This window comes from Trachemys scripta, chromosome 9 (assembly GCF_013100865.1).
Source record: "Trachemys scripta elegans isolate TJP31775 chromosome 9, CAS_Tse_1.0, whole genome shotgun sequence".
In the NCBI taxonomy this organism is placed as follows: Eukaryota; Metazoa; Chordata; order Testudines; family Emydidae; genus Trachemys; species Trachemys scripta.
Genome location: NC_048306.1, coordinates 43442059 through 43456419, shown reverse-complemented (window position 1 = coordinate 43456419; position 14361 = coordinate 43442059). Strand labels below are relative to the sequence as shown.

The window sequence follows — 14361 nt, the reverse complement described above, 5'->3', positions numbered from 1 at the left end:
TAAGGACTGGTTCAACCATAGGCTGAGCAAGTGCAGAATGGTGGTGGAATGTGCCTTTGGATATTTAAAAGCTCACTGGCATAGGCTGCTTACTAGGTTAGACCTCAGTGAAAACAATATCCCCATTGTTGTTGCTGTATGCTGTGTGCTCCATAATATCTGTGAAACAAAGGGAGAAATGTTTCCACCGGGGTGGGGGATTGAGGCAGATTGCCTGGCAGCCAATTTTGAGCAGCCAGGCACCAGGACAATAAGAAGAGCACATTGAAGGGCACTGCGTCTCTGTGAGCCTTTGAAAATTAGTTTCATCAATGGCCCACAGTAATGTGGCACTTACGTGTGTTGTTCCTTACCAAGCTATCCCCTTTATTGCATGTACTCCCCTGTAAACTACATCCCTGGTAACCACAGTGCGCTGAAAGAAAAAAGAGCCTTTTCTCCTCAATCCATTAAGTTTTATTGTGCTCACAAACACTGAGAGACAGCAAAGAAAAGTAAGATAACTCGGGGCAAAAGAAGGACAGTTTGCTTACAGATGCACTGCAATAACAATCAAAGGTGTGGGAATGGGCGCCTTCTGGTCCTTGTACCCTCCCCTGGAGTTGAGTGCAAGGAATACCAGACTTCGCCCCGCCCCCATGGCCACATCCTAGGACGTCTGGGAGAGGAGGATGTGGAACTTGGTGACGATGGCATCAGGTTCAGCATAGGCTGCAGCAGGGCTCTAGCATCCACCTGTCTTTCTTAAACCTCAACCAGACACCTCAACATGTCTGTTTGCTCCCTCATAATCCGAACCATCTCATCCGGCGTGTCACACTCCTCTTCCCTGCATGCTCTTCTGTCCTCACGGTTATTGTGCAGACTCTCTGACAGTGTCATCCTCCATGCGCTGAGCTCCGTCTTGTCACTCTTGGAGGCACGCATTAACTCACTGAACATGTCCTCCCGAGTCTTCTTTTTCAGCCTTCTAATCTTGGAAAGTCTCTGTCCTGGTGTGGAGGATGCGCTGACGGACCAGGTTTCAGCTGCAAAGAATACAAAGCACAAGGGTAGTATTAACAGTGCATACATTGTTTCTGGTGCAAGGTTAAATCTTTTTATAAAAGAAACACCCCTCAATGCACTTCCCTGCAAGCCACAACGTAATCAGAACCACCGGGTACTGCAAGAGTCAGTTTGCTGCTCCAGTCTTTTTCTGAGAGCACCCCTATGTAGCTGGAGTGGCCACTATCCCAATATTTTGTTCAGATTCAACATTAAAAATAATAGCATGTAACCCCTACAGTTTGTAGGTGCCTTCTCTGGCATCACGCTCTGCCAACAATTGGTCCTGTGAAGGGATGAGCTCCAGAGTTAAAAATAGTTCTTGGCTGTCAGGGATCCTCCGCTTGCCTGACTCACATTCTCCTCCTCCTCCTCCTTTTCCTCATTAACAATGTCCTCCTTGTTGTTGCCTGAGCTGGCCAGGGGCTCCTGGGAAGTATCCATGGAGCGTTTTGGGATAGTGGTGGGGGTCGCCGCTGAGAATTGCATGCAGCTCTTCATAGAAGCGGCATGTCTGTGGCTCAGAACCAGAGAGACTGTTCATCTCCCTTCTCTTCTGGTATGTTTGCCGAAGCTCCTTTATTTTCATGCAGCACTGCTGTGTGTCCCTGGTATAGCCCTTCTCCCCCATGCCCTGAGCAATTTTGGCACAGATGTTAGCATTTCTTCCGCTGAATCGGAGCTCTGCCTCCACAGACTTTTCTCCCCACACAACAATAAGATTCACCACCTCCTGTGTGCTCCATGCTGGAGCGCATTTGCAGCCTTGAGCGTAATGAGCTCTCTACGCCGATCAAACAGAAAATGAAAATTCAGAAGTTCCCGGGGCTTTAACAGGGGGACGGCTGTTTCCTGTGTACCTGGCTGAAATGCACTGGAGTTGAAAGTGCTCCCCAGAGCAGTCACAGCAGAGCACCGTTGGACACCTCCTGGAGGCCAATTCAGTCAAATTACACAACACAGTGTCTACACTATCCCCATGTCAATGTGTGGATGTCGACTGAAGTGCTATGCCTCTTGCAGAGGTGGAGGACAGAAGTTGACTTTACAAGCCCTTTAGGTCGGTAGAAGGGATTCAGTAGTGTAGACACATACAGTATTAACTCGACCTAACGGGGCATATGTCGACCTAACTTTGTAGTGTAGATCTGGCTTAGATGTGTGTCCCTATGGGTACTCCGTTTCAGGTGCACATAGGCTCTTGTACCTTGATAGGAGCTTTTTTGGTAGCAATGCCTGTTCAGCTTGTGCATGCACTCTATACATCCTTGTGCCCCATACCATGAATGTACAGGCGAGTCTCATCTTACGCTGGGGTTACGTTCCGCTGTCAGCGAGTAAAGCAAAAATCGCGTATAGTCAAAATTACATTGAGTGTAATGGCTGGCGGAATCACCTGCACTACAGGTATAGTATTTAAATTGTTATTTTTCTCTTTTTTTGTTGTTTTTTTTGTTTTTGCTGACCGCGCAAAGCTGAATTCACAAATGTTAAATGAGCATAAGATGAGACTCGCCTGTATAGGGCTGCAGGGGTGAACCACCCTCAGTTCCTTCTCTACTGCAAAGTTCTGCAAAGGAAATTCCGAAGCAGAGGGGAAGTAGGGCAGGTAGCGGAACACCTGTAAGGACACACATCTCAAAGAACTCCAGTTACTGCACAAGATGAGTAACATCTCCTTCTTATTTAAGTGTGTCCCTTTGGGTGCTCCACAGGTGACTCCCATGGCATAGCCCCACAGTGAAGAGAGAGCTTTGAACTAGCGTCTAACTGAAGGCAGAACTGCCTTGCCAACTGCAGCATCTAATCTAGAGGCATGAACCAAAGCATAGTGGTTGGAGAAAGTTTGTACTGAAAGTGCAGCTTGCAGATCTGCAAGTTTCAGCTACTGGAACATTCTTGCATGGATGCAGACTATGACCTTGTAGAATGGGTCAATATTCTAGAACAGGAGAGAGCAAACTATAGCCTGCGGGCCAGATCTGGTGCACCAGCCATTTTAAGCCAGCCCTCGAGCTCCCGCTGAGGAGCGGAGTCTGGGGCTTGCCCTGCTTCAGCGCTCCAGTGCTCCAGTCAAGGAGCAGGATTGGGGGCCGATCCACGCTGTTTCTGAAAGCAGCGGCATGGCCCCGCTCCAGCTCCTATGAGCCAGGGGGCTCCGCTCTGCACACTGGCCCTGTCCCAAGCACTGCCCCCACAGCTCCCATTGGCCGGGAGCTGTGGCCAATGGGAGCTGTAGGGGTGGCGCCTGCGGATGGGGCAATATGCAGAGCCATCTTGCCGCAGCTCCATGTAGGAGCCAGAATGGGGACATAGCCGCTGCTTCCAGGAGCCGTTTGAGGTAAGAGCCGCCTGGAGCCTGCACCCCTGAGCCCCTCCTAGACCCCAACACCCTACCCCAGCCATGATCCCCCTCCCCCCCTCCAAACCCCTCATACCCTCCTAAATCCCAAACTCTTCATCCCCAGCCCAACCCTAGAGCCTGCACCCCCAGCCGGAGCCCTCACCCCCACCCCCTCCCACACCCTACTCCCCCACTCCAGCCGGGAGCCCTCTCCCACACCCTGAACTCCTCATTTCTGGCCCCACCCTGGAGCCCACACCCCCAACCAGAACTCTCATTCCCTCCTGCACCCCAACACCAATTTTGTGAGCATTCATGGCTCGTCATACAATTTCTATTTGCAGATGTGGTCCTTGGGCCAAAAAGTTTTCCCACCCCTGTTCTAGAAGAAGGTTGAATGTTGGCGGAGACATAACATGAAATGGTACACCCAGAGAGCCCTCTTGAAAGCCTGTGGGTGGAGATTGTGGATCCTTTGGGTATGTTTGCAATTGAAACAGCGGCTGTGAAAGTTTCTGAATGGTTTGATTCTGTCCAAATAGAAGGGTAATGACCTTCGCACATCCAGGGTATGAAAGGCAGCTTCCTGCCTAGTCTGATGTGGGGGGAAAAAGGGAAGAAGTAGGATCTAGGGAACTACAGGCCAGTCATCCTCACCTCAGCCCCTGGAAAAATCATGGAGCGGGTCCTCAAAGAATCAATTCTGAAGCACTTAGAGGAGAGGAAAGTGATCAGGAACAGTCAATATGGATTCACCAAGGGCAAGTCATGCCTGACTAACGTAATTGTCTTCTATGATGAGATAACTGGCTCTGTGGATGAGGGGAAAGCAGTGGACGTGTTATTCCTTGACTTTAGCAAAGCTTTTGGTACGGTCTCCCACAGTATTCTTGCCAGCAAGCTAAAGAAGTATGGGCTGGATGAATGGACTATAAGGTGGATAGAAAGCTGGCTAGATCAACGGGCTCAATGGGTAGTAATCAATGGCTCCATATCTAGTTGGCAGCCGGTATCAAGCAGAATGCCCCAAGGGTCAGTTCTGGGGCCGGTTTTGTTCAATATCTTCATTAATGATCTGGAGGATGGCGTGGACTGCACCCTCAACAAGTTTGCAGATGACACTAAACTAGGAAGAGTGGTAGATATGCTGGAGGGTAGGGATAGGATACAGAGGGGCCTAGACAAATTAGAGGATTGGCCAAAAGAAATCTGATGAGGTTCAAGAAGGACAAATGCAGAGTCCTGCACTTAGGACCGGAAGAATCCCATGAACTGCTACAGACTAGGGACCGAATGGCTAGGCAGCAGTTCTGCAGAGAAGGACCTAGGGGTTACAGTGGATGAGAAGCTGGATATGAGTTGACAGTGTGCCCTTGTTGCCAAGAAGGCTAACGGCATTTTGGGCTGTATAAGTAGGGGCATTGCCAGCAGATCGAGGCACGTGATCATTCCCCTCTATTCAGCATCGGTGAGGCCTCATCTGGAGTACTGTGTCCAGTTTTGGGCCCCACACTACAAGAAGGATGTGGAAAAATTGGAAAGAGTCCAGCAGAGGGCAACAAAAATGATTAGGGGGCTGGAGCACATGACTTATGAGGAGAGGCTGAGGGAACTGGGATTGTTTAGTCTGCAGAAGAGAAGAATGAGGGGGGATTTGATAGCTGCTTTCAACTACCTGAAAGGGGGTTCCAAAAAGGATGGATCTAGACTGTTCTCAGTGGTACCAGATGACAGAACAAGGAGCAATGGTCTCAAGTTGCAGTGGGGGAGGTTTAGGTTGGATATTAGGAAAAACTTTTTCACTAGGAGGGTGGTGAAGTACTGGAATGGGTTGCCTAGGGAGGTAGTGGAATCTCCTTCCTTAGAGGTTTTTAAGGTCAGGCTTGACAAAGCCCTGGCTGGGATGATTTAGTTGGGGATTGATCCTGCTTTAAGCAGGGGGTTGGACTAGACAACCTCCTGAGGTCCCTTCCAACCCTGATATTCTATGATTATGATTCTATGTGGTTTTGGGGGAAAAGTTGGGAGATTCCTGCCTGGAGATTCCTAGGATTTCCTGTGGAGGAAGTGCAAGTTGGTGGCTGTGGTGGAGAAAAAGATTCTTGGACTAGAGGGGCAAGTTGAGACGCTACTAAGAATGAGAGAAGCTGAGAAATTCCTAGACCGCCAGGTTCAGGAAACTAAAGGACTAAAGGAGCTGACCACACAAGAATCGGTGTGAGAGGAAGTCAGCGAGGAGGCCAGGCAGTTTGTAACCACCACAGGCAAGAGGTCTTGGCAGCATTCTACCCAGCTGGAGATAGATGAGGATGGGCAAGCTGTGACCACCAAAGAGAAGAGGACCTGGATGAATTACACACAACTAGAAGTTTCAAATTGATACCAGGTCCTCAGTGTGGAAACTGTAGAAGGTACCTGTCACGATCGAACAGGTCCAAGGGAATGGAGATATGTACGGGACACATGTGTGGATGGCAGGTCAGCCCAATCTGTAAGAAAATCAAGCTTACCTGCAAAGAGTTTTCCAACCATCCAACAAAGACAGACAATCCTTGTTGGAGATCCAATACTCAGAAGAACTGAAAGAACATTCTGCAAGGGACAGGTGGACAATATGACAATGTGCTGCCTTTCCAGAGCCCAGGGCTGGCTCCAGCTTTTTTGCCGCCCCAAGCAGTGAAGAAAAAAAGAAAAGAAAATGAAGAAAAACCCAATTGAGCTGCCGCCCAAGTGCCGCTGAAGAGGAAGAGATGAAATGAAGGACCCGCCGCCGAATTGCCGCCGAAGACTACAACAGAGTGCTTCAGCCGCCGCTGAAGCGCTGTCGAAGACCTGGACATGCCGCCGCAATAACGGACGGAGTGCCGCCCCTTTCTATTGGCCCCACCCCTTCGCTGGTGCCTGGAGCCGGCCCTGCCAGGGCCAAGACACAAAATGTCACTCTAAGGCTTCTGAAGTCGATGGGCAAGGATCCCTTGGTAATGGTTCATAATGGCACTAATGACCCTGCGCTGCGGTATACCTCATAGATAGTAGATGGCTTCAGGGAACTCTGAAGAGATCTTCTCTGAGACCTTCCTGTCCCACGAGCAAAGGAAGACAGAAGGCAGAAGACTCTGGAAATGAATCACTGGCTAGGAAAGTAGCACAGGGTGCAGGGCTTTGCTTTTGTGGGACATGGGTCCACCACAAGGAAAGGGGGCTGTATAGTTTGGATGGTCTCCGCCTCAGCAGAAGTGGGATCGATTTCCTTGGGGACCAGCTGACGAGAATAGACAGGAAAAAGGGGAAGGTAAAAACAGGGAAGCACAAAATCAAGAGGTTGAGAACAAAATTAGTCAAGAAACCAAAAACCATGAAGAGGAGAAATTCTTGAATTGCCTATACATTGATGCTAGGAGACTGCTGTAACAAACAAAAGGAATTTAAATTGCTTATTTATAAGCATAAATTTGATCTAGTTGGTATTCTGAAACCTAATAGGAAGATATGCACAACTAGAATGTTAAAATCAAAAATTACAATCTATTTAGGAAGGATTGAGTGGGCAAAAGGGGAAGGGGAGGGGCACTCTGTTAAAAATGGCATTATCTCTTTCTGAGTCACTGATAACTCAAAAGAAAATGGTCTTGAATGCTTACAAATCAATGTTCTAAGAGATAAAGCACAAGATGGGGTAATAGTTTGTGTCTCCTACAGACCTCCAAATCACACTAGAGAACAGGATGACTGCCTCCTTATGCACTTATCTATAATGCGTAGGAAAAAAACTGTTCATAGGGACTTCAATTTGAATGACAGGAGCTGGAGGTCTCATGCTGCCAGTGCTAAAACATCCTTGAAATGTCTAAACACTATAGATGACAATTGCTTAACTCAAAAAGTGTTGCAGCCAACAACAGGGAATTCTGTATTAGACCTTGTCCTAACAGATACAAAGGAACTGATCACAGAACTAAAAGTTAATTGTGGCATAGGTACAGGTGATCATGATTTGATCACATTTATAATGTGCAAGCAGAATAAAGTCCAGACCAGTAATATCTATACCTGGTGCTCTAATAGACCAATTTCACAAACCTGAAAACAATTATGAGCCAAATCAGCTGGGGGGAAGAACTCAATCAGAAACATGTGAATGAGCATAGTGATAAGAACACCTTACTAGATGCCCCCAAAACCACAATCCCAAAATAGAGGAAGAAGGTCATGCTGGTTAAAAAAACAACCTACTTTAGAGGGGTAGTGAAGGCATATGTAAAAAATAAATAATATATAAAAATGGAAGAAAGGGGAAGTTGACAGTAATGAATATAAATCATAAGTTAAAAACTGTAGGATATTGATAAGGGAAGCCAAGGGACACAAGAAAAACATAGGGTCGTATGTGCTCCAGGAGTCGAGCACCTATAGGGATTGTACTCAAAGAAAAAGGAACAGTTATAAACCTTTATAACTCTGCACAAGGCTTCAACTCTGTTGAAGTTTTCAGCAAGTGCAAGAGGAAAGACTATTTTGTACTTAATCCTAAACAACACCCAGGAGTTGGTTCATGAAGTAACAACAGCTGAGCCACTAAATTAGAATGATCACTAAAGAATTCTGTGCCGCATTCTTGGGGGAGCAAAAGTAGCACCATGATACTAAGCTTTGCAAAGGGGATTAAAAAATATAAGCTAATCAAAGAGGCTCTATGGTTAGAAGTGAGGAAATTAAACTCCTTAAACTCAGTGTGGAGACTACAGTAAGCATTCATAGCAGAATCCCAGATTATCCCACTGCTGACTCCTGCAGGGTTCTTGTACCTTTCTCTGAAGCATGTGATGCTGTCTACTGCGTGGTCCCAAGCCTGAATGTCTACACCACAATTAAACAGCCCCTTAGCCAGAGCCCCATGAACCCTAATCAGCTGGCCCAGGCCAGCCGTGGGTGTCTAATTACAGTGTAGACATACCCTAAATGGCATTTTCAAGCTAGGCTGGGGAATGCCTAGCTCACTATTGGGACCAGTCATGTAGGTGTGCTGAGAGCATGCCTGACAGTGGTTACCAGCCAGGCCCTGCATCAGGAGGGTCATACACAGCCCGTTGATAGTTGACGAGGCAGCACAGCACCCACTCAAAAGAGACAAGGACACACGGAAACTCAGGGTGAGCGCGTAAGAGCTACTGAGTGTGAGCAAGACTCGAGAGACACTGACAGACTGGGGGGCATCAGGGGTACCCAGATAAGGCAGGGAAGGGGACATGCAGGTAGTCAGGGCTGGGAAGCTCTCCTTGAGGAAGGAGAGAGAGTGTGACAGATTTCTGTTACCAATCTGCCTGAGGCATCAGGTGATCAGGCTGAGGCCACAGGATCGTTAGGGTAGGAGATGAAGGACCACACCAGGTGACTAATTTTAAAGCTTTATTAATTAAATAACAGTGATGAGTGTTAGTGCCCGTCCCCCCTCTTCTTACGGTACACCCAGGCTTGGCCAGCCTTGGGTTGTGCATGTGTGAGTATGAAAGTGGGTTAGGGCACGGGCACTAACACTGTCTTCCTTCCTTTGAGTGACGTGGGGAGCACCCAGCACTCACCGCTATTATTTAATTAATAAAGCTTTAAAATTAGTCACTTGGTGTGCTCCTTCATCTCCAACCCTCACGATCCTGTGGCCTCAGCCTGATCACCTGATGCCTCAGGCAGATTGATAACAGAAATCTGTCACACGCTCTCTGTCACATTTTTGGTGGAGAATTGCGGCAGGGGGGGGAGGGGAGACCCCGCAGAACGCACCAGCTGGTCTGCCCTTGGTATTTCATGTTTGCTCTGCCTGGCACGATTGGTATTTCATGTTGAGGATTTTATGATTAAAGGTGTGCCCACCCTCAGCCGTAGTATTCCTGAGAAACAGAGAGAGGGTTTAACATTCCTCTCTCCATCCCGGTCCACTTTGGGCGGCGGAGGAAGTCATTGCAGGTGGGTATACCCCCGGTTGTAGACGTCCTGGGCAATAGGAGGAGGACTTAGAGAGCCTCGCTCCAAGCGAAAGGAAAAATCCTCGGTGCATACACCCTCAGCCGTAGCATGGCTGAGCATAAGAGGAGAATTTAAGGTTTCTTGCTCTGCCCGAGAAAGGTTTTGGATTTGGTATATGGACCCTCGATGGTAGAGGACCAAGTATTATGGAGGGAGGCTTAGCGTCTCTCCCTCTGGCCCCGGGGGGTGAACATTGTAAGCCCTGGTGCCGGCATGGGCAGCGTGAAATTTCAAGGGACTGGAAAAGGTCTTAGGAGTTATACTAACGGATTGTGACAACATGTTCGGGAAACAGAAGGGTACAGCTGCAGACTCGGGAGTCCCGCTGTCATGGGCGATGGCATCATTGATGGGTTCACGGCTGGACGCATGGGTATTAGGAAGCGTGGATACGAGAGCCCAGCTACTTGGCCTGTTGGGGTCAAGGAAGGCTGGCAAACTGGATGCCTATGCTATGGGGGAGGCAGCAAAGAGGGACGGGACCCTGTTGCCTCTTTCAAAGGGGGGTGAGGGCATCTCCCAGTTGGAGAGGGCTCTCACCAAAGTGGGATACAATCCCTGGGGTTCCATGGCAGAGCTTCAGAGAAGCGTGCATACTTGACAAGATTTGTAGACCGGTATGCCGAGTATGAAAAGCAGAAGGGTAAAAGCCTAGGGGGCAGCTGTGGGATTAATATGGACTGTGGCGGCCATGTGATATCAAATGTTGTCAGGACAAAAAGAGGAGTTGGGGAGAAGGGAAGAGGTGTGTACCTGACAGCTGGTAGAAATTGAACAATTGAAAGTGCAAATCACTAACCAGGCGGCAACCCAAGCCTATGCCCAGGACAAGTTGCAAGCCTTAAGACAGGAGTTCCAGGCGGAAAAGGCAGAACGCACCTGCCTGGAAGCACTGGCTAAGCAAGTACCAGTCCTTCAGGGACTCATCAAAGACTTGACCATCCGTGCTCAGCATATGCCGCAATGGCAGTGTGCTCACCATGAAAAGGAAATCGAACAGTTGAAAAGCCAATTGGCCATGCGTTCGGTCCAGGTGGCAGCCATTACAGCAGGTGAAGGGGGAGAAGGTCGTATGTACGGCACCCCCAACTACAAAGAAGAGCACCCCGTGGGGTGATTATGAAGAGGAAAGGGACCAGGAGGGGTGGGGGCTAGTTAAGGAGCCCACCCTCCTTGCTAAATTGGTAGTGGAACAAAGCCTGTGCCCATGGAAAGGGATGGTTCAATGAGAAAAACAGGATCGGACCCCAACAAGCAGGCAGGCAACTGATAAAGAAATTGGAAAACGGGTTGGAAGCCCTGACGGCATAGTGGCAGGAGTAAGGAAAGGAGTAAGTACAGACATGGGGAATTCAGATCCCTGAAATAGTACTTGGAATGGTGAACTCTGAGTTGATGAAGGTGTCATTTTGGAAGATAAGCAAGTGATTTAAGGAAAGAGTGTGAGAAGTTAACTCTGCAGAGGCTGGAGGGAATTAAGCAGTTAAACTTTGTGAAAATGTCAAAAAGGAAGTGTTATAAAAAGAAAATTCTTGGTTTCTTCTCAGCCATTCTGAAGGAAAAATGGGCCCTTTTCCAAAGGAATGTCTGTAAATAATCCAGGCAAAGAGACAATCTAATTGAAATCATTTGACTATGAACAAGTTAGTCAAATTTGTTAAAAGAATATAAGGGGGTTCTATTGGAACTTAACTTCCCCAAATGTAAAAAAGAGAGTGTAATTTATATATGTGACAGTGTACCCCATAAGGCTTTATGGGGAGGGGGTGCTTATAAATGTATGTATGACATAACTGGAATATGTTTTATGCTGCCTGTGCCATGTAACATATCTCCGTAAGGGTTGTGATCTACTATATCTATTCATCCTATTTGTACGTATATATCATTTTCTACTCAAGCTTAAGAATATGTGGTGTATGCTTGCATGATTTCTAAGTAAGCTTTGTGAGGCATTTGGTCAGCTTCTTTAGGAAGGAATTTGCCAGGTTAAGTACCTGATCAGGAGACACTTAGGGAACAATGCATCTTGGAATGCTCCAATCCACATGAGAAGTCTTCCTGGAGACATGCAAGATGCCATGTGGACAATGGCGTCGGCCTGCAAAGACTGAGTCATGCAGGGGCATGTGACTTGCCCAGGTGACTCCAAAACTCCATCTTGGAGCTGGACTTTGCATAGGAGGGAGGAGGGGGGTCTCCACCCACAAGAGAGAGTCTATTTAAACCCAGGGAGACCCCTCCATTTTGTCTTCAGCTGGCTAAAGAAGGAGCCTCTCCACCCCCACCCCCCAGGATACTTGAAGAAGTCTGAAACAAAGGACAGTAACTACAGGGGGTGGGAGTGATTGCTGGACCCAGGCTAAAAGGAGCTTAGCCTGTAAAAGGGAGCACTCTGGAACTGGTGAGGAAATTATCGGTATTCAGTTTGATTAGGCATAGGTTTGCGCATTTTATTTTATTTTGCTTGGTGACTTACTTTGTTCTGTCTGTTACTACTTTGAACCACTTAAATCCTACTGTCTGTATTTAATAAAATCACTTTCTATTTAGTAATTCACTCAGAGTATGTATTAATACCTGGGGGAGCAAACAACTGTGCATATCTCTCTATCAGTGTTATAGAGGGCGAACAATTTATGAGTTTGCCCTGCATAAGCTTTATGCAGGGTAAAACGAATTTATCTGGGTTTAGACCCCACTGGGAGTTGGGCATCTGAGTGCTAAAGACAAGCACACTACTGTGAGCTGTTTTCAGGTAAACTTGCAGCTTTGGGACAAGTGATTCAGACCCTGGATCTGTGTCTGGAGCCAAACAGGAGTGTCTGGCTCAGCAAGACAGGGTGCTGGAGTCCTGAGCTGGCAGGGAAAACAGGAGCAGGGGTAGTCTTTGCGCATCGGGTGGCAGCTCCCAAAGGGGTTTCTGTGATCCAACCCGTCACAATATATAACTGTAAAAACAGAGCAGTGTAGAAGGAATGTGCGTTTTCCCCAGGACATGTGCAGTGTATATTGTAGAAAGGGTAAAAGAAAGGAATATTTTAAGCACTCCCAAAGGGGTAGAAACATGTTCTTTTTGTCTTTCAGAAAATCAGGAAAAGCTGATATCAGCTGAAGAGCAACCCAAAATACCATGAATCTACTGTCACAATAGAAATTGTGTTTTGTGTTCTATGTTTTGTCTTGAGTTGTTTGTCTTGTTGCTAGCACTGCTGGCTACCCCAGACCTCAAGACAGTGGACTGGGGAGGATGGAAGTGTATGTTGGAAAAGCTGGGGAAGGCGGCCCTGTCATGGAGTGTGGGGGAGTCAGGGCCCTGCACCCCCCACTTCCTGCGATTCACTGTGACTCTTAGCCAGCCAGTAAAACAGAAGGTTTATTAGATGGCAGAAACCTAGTTCCAAGCAGGGCTTGTAGGTACCACCAGGACCCCGCAACCAGGTCCCTCTGGGGGGCAAGGATCTTAGACCCCAGACTTGGGGTTCCCTGCCTCTTCCCAGCCAGCCCAAAAATGAAACCAAAACCCCCTCCAGCAGGCTCTCTCCCCCTCTCCCTTTGTCCAGTTTCCCGGGCAAAGGTGTTGACTCGCCCCCCCCCCCCCTCCTGGCTCAGGTTACAGGTTCAGGTACCATCCCTCACCTAAAGTCATCCCCTGCTCTCCCATCCCCCATGCAGACAGTCCAGTAAAACTAAACGACATTCCCAGGTCAATCCGCCCCACTCCCTACTGCGTCACATCTCATTTGAGACTGAACTGAGCGGGGTCACTCTGACCAGTGACCTGGGGAAGTTCAGGGCCCCCTCTCTGGGCCAACGCATCTGCTATCATGTTGGCACTTCCCTTCACATGGACCACATCCATATCATAATCCTGCAGGAGCAGGCTCCACCTCAGGAGCTTGGCGTTGACTCCTTTCATCTGGTGTAGCCAGGTCAGGGGAGAGTAGTCGGTGTACACAGTGAAGTGTCGCCCAAACAGATATGGCTCTAGTTTCTTAAGGGCCCACACCATGTCCAGGCATTCCTTCTCGACGGCCGCGTGGTTTTGCTCCCGGGGTAGCAACTTTTTGCTCAGGTACACGATGGGGTGTCTCTCCCCCTTTTCATCATCCTGCATTAACACTGCCCCTAGTCCCGTGTCTGAGGCATCAGTGAACACCATAAAGGGCTTGTCAAAGTCTGGGTTTGCCAGAACTGGGCCACTGACCAGAGCCTCCTTCAGCACCCGGAGAGCCTCCTGGCACTCCTCGGTCCAGACCACCTTGTCTGGCTTCCCCTTCTTGCAAAGCCCAGTGATGGGGGCAGCTATGGTGCTAAAGTGGGGCACAAACCTTCGATAGTACCCCGCCATCCCTATAAAGGCTTGGACCTGCTTTTTGGTTTGTGGAGCGGGCCAGTCCCTGATCACCTCCACTTTGGCTGGTTCCGGCTTTAGGCAGCTGCTTCCCACCCGATGGCCCAGGTAAGATACTTCAGCCACCTCCACCTTGCACTTCTCAGCTTTTATGGTCAGCCCAGCCTCCTGGAGTCGGTCCAGCACAGGACACGTGGTCCTCCCAGGTCTGGCTAAAGACACAGATGTCGTCAATATAAGCCATGGCAAAACTCTCCATCCCTCTCAGTAGCTGATCCACCAGGTGCTGGAAGGTGGCCAGCGCTCCCTTGAGGCCGAAAGGCAGGGTCAGAAACTCATAGAGCCCCAGAGGGGTGATAAAGGCCGATTTCAGCCTGGCATCTGCATCTAGCGGCACTTGCCAGTAGCCCTTTGTAAGATCCATGGTGGTAAGGTACTGAGCACCTCCCAGCTTGTCTAGGAGCTTGTCAGGCCTGGGCATGTAGGCATCAGATACAGTGATGGCATTAAGCTTCCGATAGTCCACACAGAACCAGATAGACCCGTCCTTTTTGGGGACCAGCACCACTGGCGAGGCCCAAGGGCTGGAAGACGG

The 14361-nt window shown here is 48.7% G+C and overlaps 1 long non-coding RNA gene across 1 annotated transcript; it reads right to left on the bottom strand.

The window, feature by feature from the left end:
• Positions 1–441: 441 nt before the first annotated feature.
• On the bottom strand, positions 442–1374 carry LOC117883055. Its single transcript, XR_004647177.1, has 2 exons — positions 1287–1374; positions 442–1028 (listed from the first exon to the last, which is right to left on the bottom strand). It is a non-coding gene; the product is annotated as an uncharacterized LOC117883055 (long non-coding RNA).
• Between the last annotated feature and the right edge of the window lie 12987 nt (positions 1375–14361).